This window comes from Mytilus galloprovincialis, unplaced genomic scaffold, assembly GCF_965363235.1.
Source record: "Mytilus galloprovincialis unplaced genomic scaffold, xbMytGall1.hap1.1 HAP1_SCAFFOLD_164, whole genome shotgun sequence".
NCBI lineage: Eukaryota > Metazoa > Mollusca > Bivalvia > Mytilida > Mytilidae > Mytilus > Mytilus galloprovincialis.
The window spans coordinates 39,993-50,868 of record NW_027468093.1 but is presented as its reverse complement, the minus strand read 5'-3'; the positions used below and the strand labels follow the sequence as shown (position 1 = coordinate 50,868).

The 10,876-nt window shown below is 32.9% G+C and overlaps 1 long non-coding RNA gene across 1 annotated transcript; it reads left to right on the top strand.

Moving 5' to 3' along the window:
• The first annotated feature begins 29 nt into the window (after positions 1 to 29).
• On the top strand, positions 30 to 5,303 carry LOC143060775 (uncharacterized). The gene is made up of 3 exons (XR_012974121.1): positions 30 to 658; positions 4,386 to 4,541; positions 5,119 to 5,303. It is a non-coding gene; the product is annotated as an uncharacterized LOC143060775 (long non-coding RNA).
• Positions 5,304 to 10,876: the final 5,573 nt, after the last annotated feature.

Here is a 10,876-nt window from a genome sequence, read left to right as displayed (position 1 = left end):
AATATCTATTTATCTCTTCTATGTGTCGGAATTGAATATAAACTTTTCCCAATTGTATTCTGAGTTATCATGGTTATCATGGAAAATAACTTCATATTCATATACTGATATCGATGCTGCTTAACAAATTGTACAAATCACACTGATTACTCATTTTTGTATCGATTTAAAGTAATTCATCTGAATGTTTCTCTAAACATGCTAAAGGTAATATTAGGCATCCTTCACTTACCTGCTGTCACTATTCATCGATACTTTTTACAAATTCCATTTATACTGATTCAGATATGTCACCAAATCCGCCGAAGTTAATTATTCATTATTATTTTATTATAGGGCCGGATCAACTAGGGGTGGATAATAATAACTTGTACAAGTAGTACCCCTGACTGAATGTGTCAAGTTTGCAGCATTCTAGACACTTCAGCACCGAGACAAATCGTCACCAGCATGGTGACAGACATTATGTTCTCAACAACTTTGCTTTATATTTTAAAAATCACATTTTTCTAATACTGGATGTTGACTTGACAATGGTAAAACATGGACCAGAGACGGAAATGTTAAATCTGTGTACGTTTTCAAAGCACGATTGCTTTTAAGAAGTTCTTCACAGTTATTTCTTCAGGAAAATACTCTAAATGAATGTAAGATAAAGGTATCAGTGATAATTTTAGCATTTTGGAAAATTTGTATGCATAATTAAACCTCACAGCTGTAAAACTGTCAGACAACTTCTTATGGGAGTTATTGCCCTTACACATGGAAATGACAAATGTTACCATTTTTTTTCCATTTTTATACGACCGCAAACAAATTTTTGTGGTCGTATATTTGTATGAAGTTGGCGTCGTCGTCGTTGTCGTCGTCGTCAGAAGACACATTGGTTTTCGCACTCTAACTTTAATTTAAGTGAATAGATCTCTATGAAATTTTACCATAAGGTTCAATACCACAACAGAAAGGTTGGGATTGATTTTGGGGATAATGGTACCAACAGTTAAGGAATTAGGGGTCAAAAAGGGGACAAAAAAAAACTTCCAGACATAACTTGTGTGTTAGTGTATGGATCTCTCTGACATTGTACCACAAGGTTCCATATCACAAAGGGAATGCTGGGATTGATTATGGGGGTAATTGCCTCAAAATTTTAGGAATTAGGGGCCAAAAAAGGGGCAAAAACAAGCATTTTTCTAGTTTCATGACAATAACTTGTGTGTAAGTGTATGTCATGTATGTATCTTTCTGAAATTGTACTACAAGGTTCCATATCACAACACTACAAGGTTCCATATCACAAAGGGAGAGCTGAAAATGAGTTTGGGGGTAATTGCCCACAACGTTTAGGAATAAGGGGCCAAAAATAAGAATTTTTCTAGTTTCCAGACAATAACTTGTGTTCAAGTGTATGGATCTCTCTGAAATTGTACTGCAATGTACCATACCACAAAGGGAAGGCTGGGATTGATTATGGGGTAATTGCCTAAACATATTAGGAATTAGGGGCCAAAAAGGGGCAAAAAACAAGCATTTTTCTAGTTTTAGGACAATTACTTGTGCGTAAGTGTATGGATCTTTATGAAATTGTACTACAAGGTTCCATATCACAAAGGGAAAGCTTGGTTTGAGTTTGGGGGTAATTGCCCTGAACGTTTAGGAATTTTGGGCCAAAAAGGGGCCTAAAAACAAGCATTTTTCTACTTTCAAGACAATAACTTGTGTTCAAGTGTATATATGGATCTCTCTGAAATTGTACTGCAAGGTACCATACCACAAAGGGAAGGCTGAGATTGAGTTTGGGGGTGATGAATCATAAGGGGGTTCAAAAAATTTGGGGGAGGGATTTTTTTTTCCTTTTTTTCCATTTTTTTTCTTTAAAATTTTCCATTTTAAATTGGTTATTTCTGATTTATATATAAAAGCAAATAATAATGATATGGTTTGAATAGGCAAATTAAAAATATTTTTAAGTTCTTAGACCACATTCATTCTGTGTCAGAAACCTATGCTGTGTCAAATATTTAATCACAATCCAAATTCAGTGCTGTATCAAGCTTATAATGAATGTTGTGTCCATACTTGCCCCAACTGTTCAGGGTTCGACCTCTGTGGTCGTTTCAAGCTGCACCCAGCGGAGCATTTTATTTACATTTATAAGTTTTCATTATTTACCGGCCCTCATTAAAATTCAAATATCTGTAATTGGGAGATATCTGTATTGTATTTTAAGCTTGGCCTTCGTGAAACGTAGATTTGACTGTCACAAATTGAGTTTACCTAGCAACGAAATACAATACAGATATCTCCATTCTAATGCAACATCTTAAAATAAATTCCATTTGATAAATATTTTGGCTTACTTCCCAAAGTTGGTTTCCGTCCTCTAACTTTAGTTTGCCTCAACCAAATGTTATAAAACTTCTACAAAAGGCTTATTACCACAAAACACAGATCAAGTTTAAATTTCAGTGGCGTCACTTAAACCGTTCTAGAGTTATGCCCCTTTACAAATGGAAAAATTGCTGAATTTTTCATTCCCGCTCTCTAGTTTAGGAGGGGCCTCAGTGGCCGAGTGGTCTAAGTAGTTACTACTGTAATCACTAGCCAGTCAACACTGAGGTTGTGAGTTCGAACCCCGCTTGTGCGGGTGCACTGGACTCCAATCTAAATTGACTAGGATTGTCAGTTTTCCTATCACAGGTCGGTGGTTTTCTCCTGGCACTCCGGCTCCCTCCACCAATAAAAATTGGCCCAAAAGCGGTGCTTAAAAGTGGCGTTAAAACACCAAAAATCAAATCAAATCTAGTTTAGGTTGCCTCAACCAAATGTTATGAAACTTATTCACAATGCTTATTACCACAAAACACAGATCAAGTTTGAGTTTCGGTAGTGTCACTTTTACTGTTCTAGAGTTATGCCCCTTTACAAATGGAAAAAATACTAGTTTTCATTTCCATTCCCTAACTAAAGTTAGCCTCAACCAAATGTTATGAAACTTATACACAATGCTTAATACCACAAAATACAGATCAAGTTTGAATTTTGGTGGTGTCACTTTTACTGTTCTAAAGTTATGCCCCTTTACAAATGGAATAATTGCTGAATTTTTTGTTTCCGTTCTCTACCTTCAGTTTGCCTCAACGAAATGTTATAAAACTTATACACAATACATATAACCACAAAACTCAGATCAAGTACAAATTTGAGTAGCGTCACTTTTACTGTTCTTCAGTTATGTCCCTTTCAAGGTTACCGCTGGCGTTCACCATTTTCGCATTTTGCAAAAAAATAAAAATTGTGGCGATTAAAATTCATCATTTGCGAAAGAATTTGGCGAAAGAAATATATATAATGATTTGATTTCATCCATTTTATTTATTTTTCGTTTTGGCGACGCACGTGTTTCAAGCATATTTTTACGTCTCAACTTTTTCATTTACGATGGTCCGGAAAAGAAAACTGTCGTTATGAAGAAATATATTCAACAGGTTGGGAACAACTCCTCAAATAAGTAACCCTTCAATGTAATGACTATCCCTTAAATCAGGGATCAATTTCAAGTGATAAAAAAAAAATGTTTTGTTGTAAAAACCACTTTTTAGTACAAAAGGGCACATATTCATATCATTTGAAGAAACTTTTCCCAAAGAACTATACAACTATCTGGTATTATATGGTCAAAACATGTCCAAGAATTTTGTAATATTCCTGGACTTATACATCATGTACATGTATCTTCTTTATTTTAAAAAATAAGTGGACCCCTCTTTAAGAAAAGTTGTTCCAAATATAATGAATTTTTCCCCGTTTAAGTTAAAAAAAAGCTAAATTTTTCTTTTTACTTTTCTACAACAGCAAAATGATCCCTTGTCTGAGGGACAGTCCCTTATTTAAGGGATATCCCACATTTGGAGGGTTGTTCCAAACCTGTTGAAAAGTAAGAAAAGTCTCTGCCTTTAGTCTTTATCCTTCAACTGGAAGGGAAATGTATATCCGATAAACTTTTGAAGTCAAAATTATGATGTCTATATTGCTATTTTTATAGTATCTTTTAAAAAGTAAATGGGGGGGGGGGGGGGTTAGAAAGAAGGAACATTTTAAACGAAAAATATATTTATGTAAGTTGGCGAAAAAAATAATTGACTCGGGGAAACCCTGCCCTTTATAACTTTATATGATATGCTAGCGGGGGCATCATCTGTGTCCCATAGACATATTCCCCATTTATTTGATTTTGCATATATATATGTACAGGTACGACTCAAATAGACACCAAGTCTGACTTAATAATAGATTATAGAACAAGTTTCCAAATCGACAGCAGATTCTATGCACCTCTAATCAGTGTCCAGTTCTTATATAAATAATTAGGATTTTTTTTTCAGAGTTATGATACATCATATTGAAGCTGGAAGACATGACTTTCAAAATGACCTAAAAGAAATACTTCGTGATTTGTTGTTGACTTCTAGAACAGTGGAAGAAATGAGGTTCACAACAATGCTGGAGAAGTTTTGCAGAATGTGTAACCTAAAGGGAAGGTAAATTCTTTAAAAAATATGGTGAAAATAAATTTTGACCATTACTATCATGACTATTGACAAGACTGTTTCTTTAACCACTTTGTGCTTAACCTTAACATACTGCAGAATGAGGACTGACTTTTCAGGGTTTTTTTCACATTGCTGGACTATTGTGTTACAATACATGTACATACATGTAAAACCAGTAAGATATTGTTTTTTTTAAATTGAGAATAGCAGCTAAGATTCCTTACGAACATCTTGCTACAACAAGAAATGAAACAACATGAGCAAGCTTAATTAGTGGAATGAAAATGTTATTTCTTTAAAATTTTGAAATTCAGACAGACATGATACAATGTATATGTAACACTTCCAAAAGTGTCAATCTCCCCAACAATGCCCAAACATGTCCTCAAAATCCTAAATGATCCAAACGTGTTCAATTATTATTATTTGCAAAGCGTGTCCGCTTTAAAACACCAGAACATCTCAAAACTTTTAGCAATAATATGTCCTCAGTAAAGGCAATAACTTTTATGGCAATTTAATAATTTTTGAAAACATGATTAAAGACGTCTGGTTTTGGTTGCAGGATTCTAAAACAGATCAAACGACATCTGGAGGAAATAAAGGTATTCTGTTTGGTAAAGACCAATGCCCAAGACATGGAACATTATCCTGTCTATCCACAGTGAAAGATGATATCAATGACTTCTGCTTTCAAATAGACACCAGATAAGAATAAGAATGGCACAATAAAAATGCGTTTTGCTTGCAGTGGTTTTATTGATTCAGCCATGCTAAGTTGAAGACATATCATGAAACTTATAATGTGTTTTTATGATTTGTGGAATCTTTCTACACCATTTTAATCATGTTAATCATCAACTGCCAACTTTTGACATTTTATTTGCCCTTGAATTTAGAAAAGATTGGACGAACAACCCTTTTATTTTAGATATACACTTGCATATAGTTCCTTTGTAAATCAAAATTTATAATGATTTACTATTTATGAATTATTTTGAAAAAGTATTTTTACATCAATTGAATCAGTTGATAAGAATTTTGTTTTATATAAGTATCTTATGCTTGTGTAAGTTGTTATTCAACGAAATTTGGGTCAACATGTGTATTAATAGATCTAAGTTGATTCCCACACTTTTTTGAAATGGTATAACTCCAATTCTTTCAATTGGCAAGTAAGAGTCAGTATGATTATCAAATGTCATGATTTTCAAATAATTACACTCAAAGGTGTAAGTATTAATTGGAAACAACCCCAGTCTTAATTCACCACAGTTAATATCTCATGACCTGTTGTACCACCATTTATTAAAAAAAAATCTGACAGAGTCTAAAATTGACATATCAATATGTAAATATATCAATATTTGCATCAATATTGTGAAATTCCCTACATTTGGACAATTACACAGAAATTTTATAGTAAGATTGGAAATGAAAAGAGAAAAAAAAAGTATGGTTAGAAGAATATCAGACTAGCTATGAATATGGCTGGATCACAACATTGACAATGCTTTGATTAGCATAAGTTTGTGCAACGCGGTTTGTTAATTTGCAACGCATAATTTAACTCTTGGTTGCTTAGTGGCAAATATGTCATGCATACTTAGAATGAACATAAAAATTGTAATTGATTAGTTTTGTACAGTTAAATTTATCGTTTATTAATTATAAGTGAACTTTTTTTGCACAAATATACCCCAGTGATGCCAAACGTTAAATATCTTAATAATATAGGAGGGTATCGCATGGCCTGCTTCCTACATAAATGGTATCTGGGCTATTATCATGATTATATAGTTACTGTCCCATTTTAACAACAACAAAACAAAACTACTGTTCCTTTATTAATATTGATTGGATTTGTAAACAACATATATGTGAATACGAATCAATATTTAATAATGCTCGACAGGTTTAAGTGATTTAAAAATATTGACACGATAAGCATTCATAAACAATGAATGTTTTCACTTCATATAGACACATTTTGGTGTGTTTTTTAAGTGGACAACAACAACAACAACAACAACAATACTTTATTTTAAGAGGGTTACACAGTTAGCTATATAACTAATCTTCCCTGAGGCCCTCATCATGAGAAATCAAACAAAATGCAAACATATACATTGCATACATTAGTATAAAAAGTCAAGTATGATAATAATGTTTAATACAACTTGATAAAATGTGATGAAAAAAATAAACATGATGACATGATCAGTTTTTAATATTATTGATATAGCTAGGTTGATTTCAATAAATGATCTGTTATTTTGTATTTGAAAGAATTAACATTTGTAATATTTCTTAACGGTATTGGCAAATTATTCCACAAGAATGGTCCAGAATACATAAAAGATTTTTTGAACAATTCTGTTTTTGGTTTAGGGAGTATGAGGTTTCCTTGAACAGCATTTCTCAAGGGGTATGGATTTCTGTCTGAAACATAATGAAACTTGTTAGTAAGATATGATGGGGCATCATTTTTAATGCACTTAAATGTCATCACTAACTTATGATATTTTATTCTCTGTTCAACTGTCATCCAGTTTAAATGTTTGAATAAGGGTGCAGAAGGAGCGAATGGGTCTGTTTCTAGTATTAATCTAGCAGCCCTCTTTTGTAATTTTAATATCCTTTTTAAACCCTCACTGCTACAACTACTCCACACTATACAACAATAATCAATTAGTGGCAAGATATAACCATTATAGAATAATTTTCTGCAGTCTAGATTTAGAAATTTTTTAATCTTTAATAGTAGATATAGTCTAGATGATATTTTTGAGCAGATCACATCAATTTGGTTTGTCCATGTGAGGGAAGGGTCAATTTTAATGCCTAAAAGACTTTCACATGTGGAAGATTGTATCACTTGATTGTTAATAGTTAAACAACTCTCATTGTAATGTGGCATTGCTCTTTGCTTCGTTCCAATAATCATATATTTTGTTTTATTTTTATTGATGAACATATTGTTATCATTGCACCATTCCTCTACACCATGTAAATCTTCTTGTACCTTTGACTGTAGAGTTTGATAACAATTACCAGAAAGATGTAAAGTTGAATCATCGGCATATAAATCAGTGCAACAATTTTGCATATAAATAGGAAGGTCGTTTATGTATAATATAAACAGAAGGGGGCCTAATATGGAGCCTTGGGGGACACCATACTTGATATAAAGTTTTTCAGAATGAGCATTACCAATTTGTACTTGTTGAGTTCTTTCATTCAAATATGATTTAAAAAAAGAAACAGCAGTATTATCAAATCCATAAATTTCAAGTTTTTTACAGAGAATATCATGATCTACTACATCAAAAGCTTTCTTAAAATCCAACAGGACTGCTAAGTTGATATTACCATCATTCATATCCTGTATCCATTTATCTATGATATTGATAAGGGCAGTTTGGCAAGAGTGTTCTTGTCGAAACCCAGACTGTGCTGGGTGTAAAAGATCTAATCTTTTTAGGTAGTCATACAAATGTTTTGAAACATGCTTTTCTAAAAGTTTTGATAAAACGGGAAGTACAGAAATTGGTCTATAATTTGTTGCCATGAATTTTTCACCAGCTTTAAAAACAGGGGTTACTCTTGCATTCTTTAGAACACTGGGTAATGTACTTGTATCTATTATTCTGTTAAAAATGTAAGTTAAAGATGACGTTATGAAAGGAGCACTCAATTTTAAAATTTTTGGTCCTATGTTATCAGATCCGGTGGATTTATTAATGTCAAGTTTGATCATCTCATTAAATAGACCATTTATTGTGACTGGTGGAATTGAAAATTTTACTTGTTCTGACTTAGTAAATTTCTTTTGTACAAATTGATTTAATTTTGCATAATCATGAGTTTTGCTCATACATCTGTCAGTCCTCAGGTTTTCAACACAAGATGTAAAAAACTTATTACTGTGCTTATCCAGTGACCTTTGGGGTATCACAATAGCAATGGCCAAAACAGTTTACCAAATTGCAGTTAGATTTCTTCTCCAACTAACTGATCAACTGGTAAAATGTTTTAGCAGATTGCTCAAGTGAAATGTTGTTAGTATGAAGTGAGTGCTGTGAAATCAAAAGTAATACTTACCATCCAGATCCAGTTAGTTGATACCTTTGTCAATTGTTTCAAACACAAAAATGACTTACTATAGTATGAGTCACTGAATAAGAAGGTCTAATTTTGACATGGAAACTTCTATCATGAATATTATTATAGATAGAGATAAACTGTAAACAGCAATAATGTTCAACAAAGACAGATCTACAAATAAGTCAACTTTACCAAAATGGTCAGTTGACCCCTTAAGGAGTTATTGCCCTTTATAGTCAATTTTTAACCATTTTTCGTAAATTTTTGTAATCTTTTACAAAAATCTTCTCCTCTGAAACTACTTAGACAAATTTAACCAAACTTGTCCACAATCATCATAAGGGTAACTCGTTTCAAAAATGTGTTTGATGACCCCGCCCGCGAACCAAGATGGCTGACATGGCTAAAAAATAGTACATAGGGTAAAATGCAGTTTTTGGCTCATATCTCTGAAACCAAAGCATTTAGAGCAAATCTTGCAGGATAAAATTGTTCATTAGGTCAGGATCTATCTGCCCTGAAATTTTCAGACCAATCAGGCAACACGTTGTTGGGTTGCTGCCCCTGAATTGGTAATTTTAAGAAAATTTTGCAGCTTTTGGTTATTATCGTGAATATTATTATAGATAGAGATAAACTGTAAACAGTAATAATGTACTGCAAAGTAAGATCTACAAATAAGTCAACATGACCAAAATTGTCAATTGACCCCTAAAGGAGTTATTGCCCTTTATAGTCATTTTTTTACAATTTTCATAAATTTTGTAAATTTTTGTAATTTTTTACAAAATATTTTCCACTGTAACTACTGGGCCAAGTTCATTATAGATAGAGATAATTGTAAGCAGCAAGAATGTTCAGTAAAGTAAGATCTACAAACACATCACCATCACCAAAACACAATTTTGTCATGAATCCATCTGTGTCCTTTGTTTAATATGCACATAGACCATGGTGAGGGACACAGGCTCTTTAGAGCCTCTATTTATGGTTGTGTAACCAATGAAAGGCAAATATTTCATACAAGAATAGAAGCCAAATATTTCATTGGATTACAGTTTATGTTAAGGAAAATTTTACCCCAAATTGTACCTTGTCCTATAAACATTAAGGAAGATCAAAATCAGTGACAAGAAAAGCATGAACAAAAAACCTCACAAAAATATTTAGCCCTTGACATATTTAAAATCCATGAAATATTGTAACCACCTTAAATAACTGATTAAAACAAGATCGCAATCGATTGACTCGACCTAAATTATCAAATCCTGGTACCCTGTATATGAAAATGATGAAAGGTTAATTTTGAAAATGGTTCTTTTTGTAGTATAGGATTGGTCGAGGAAACCATGATCAAGGATGTACGTGTTGTGGCAGTTCCAGACTTAACTTTCATAATTTCATCAAATGAAATGCTTGATGTAACGGATGTAACACAGATACAGATAATGACAGTTGCAGAGGTACTTCTTCATATATAAATAAAGTAAAAAAATTTCAGGCTTGTGTGTCAACAATTAATTTTCATTTCCAATGTATGCAGATTTCTTAAGTCTAGTCTTGTAAGTGCTCTCCTGTGTACTATTCTTGCCAAATATTTAAAGAATTTATATCGAAGGTTTATATCAGATGGCTTAAAATTTCTCCACTGTTTTTTTTCAAAAAACTAAAATCCATGAACATGTACCATGAAAATATAAACTATGTATCAGATATCAGAATGCAATTTTTACTCAACTGGCCCAAAGGGCCAAGTGAGCTTTTCTCATCACTTGGCGTCCATCGTCGTCGTCGTCCCTTAACTTTTACAAAAATCATCTCCTCTGAGAAACTACTGGTCCAAATTAAAGCAAACTTTGCCTAAATCATCCTTAGGGTATCTAGTTATAAAAAAACTATCCGATGACCCCGCCCATCAACCAAGATGGCCACCATGGCTAAAAATAGAACATGGGTGTAAAATGCAGTTTTTGGCTTATATCTCTGAAACTAAAGCATTTAGAGCAAATCTGACATGGGGGTGAATATGTTCATCAGGCCAAGATCTATCTGCCCTGAAATTTTCAGATGCATCAGACAATCCGTTGTTGGGTTGCTGCCTCTGAATTTGTAATTTTAAGGAAATTTTGCAGTTTTTGGTTATTATCTTGAATATTATAATAGATCAGTCAGGGCCATTACTTAAACAAGTAACAATTAAAATTACCTATACAAGT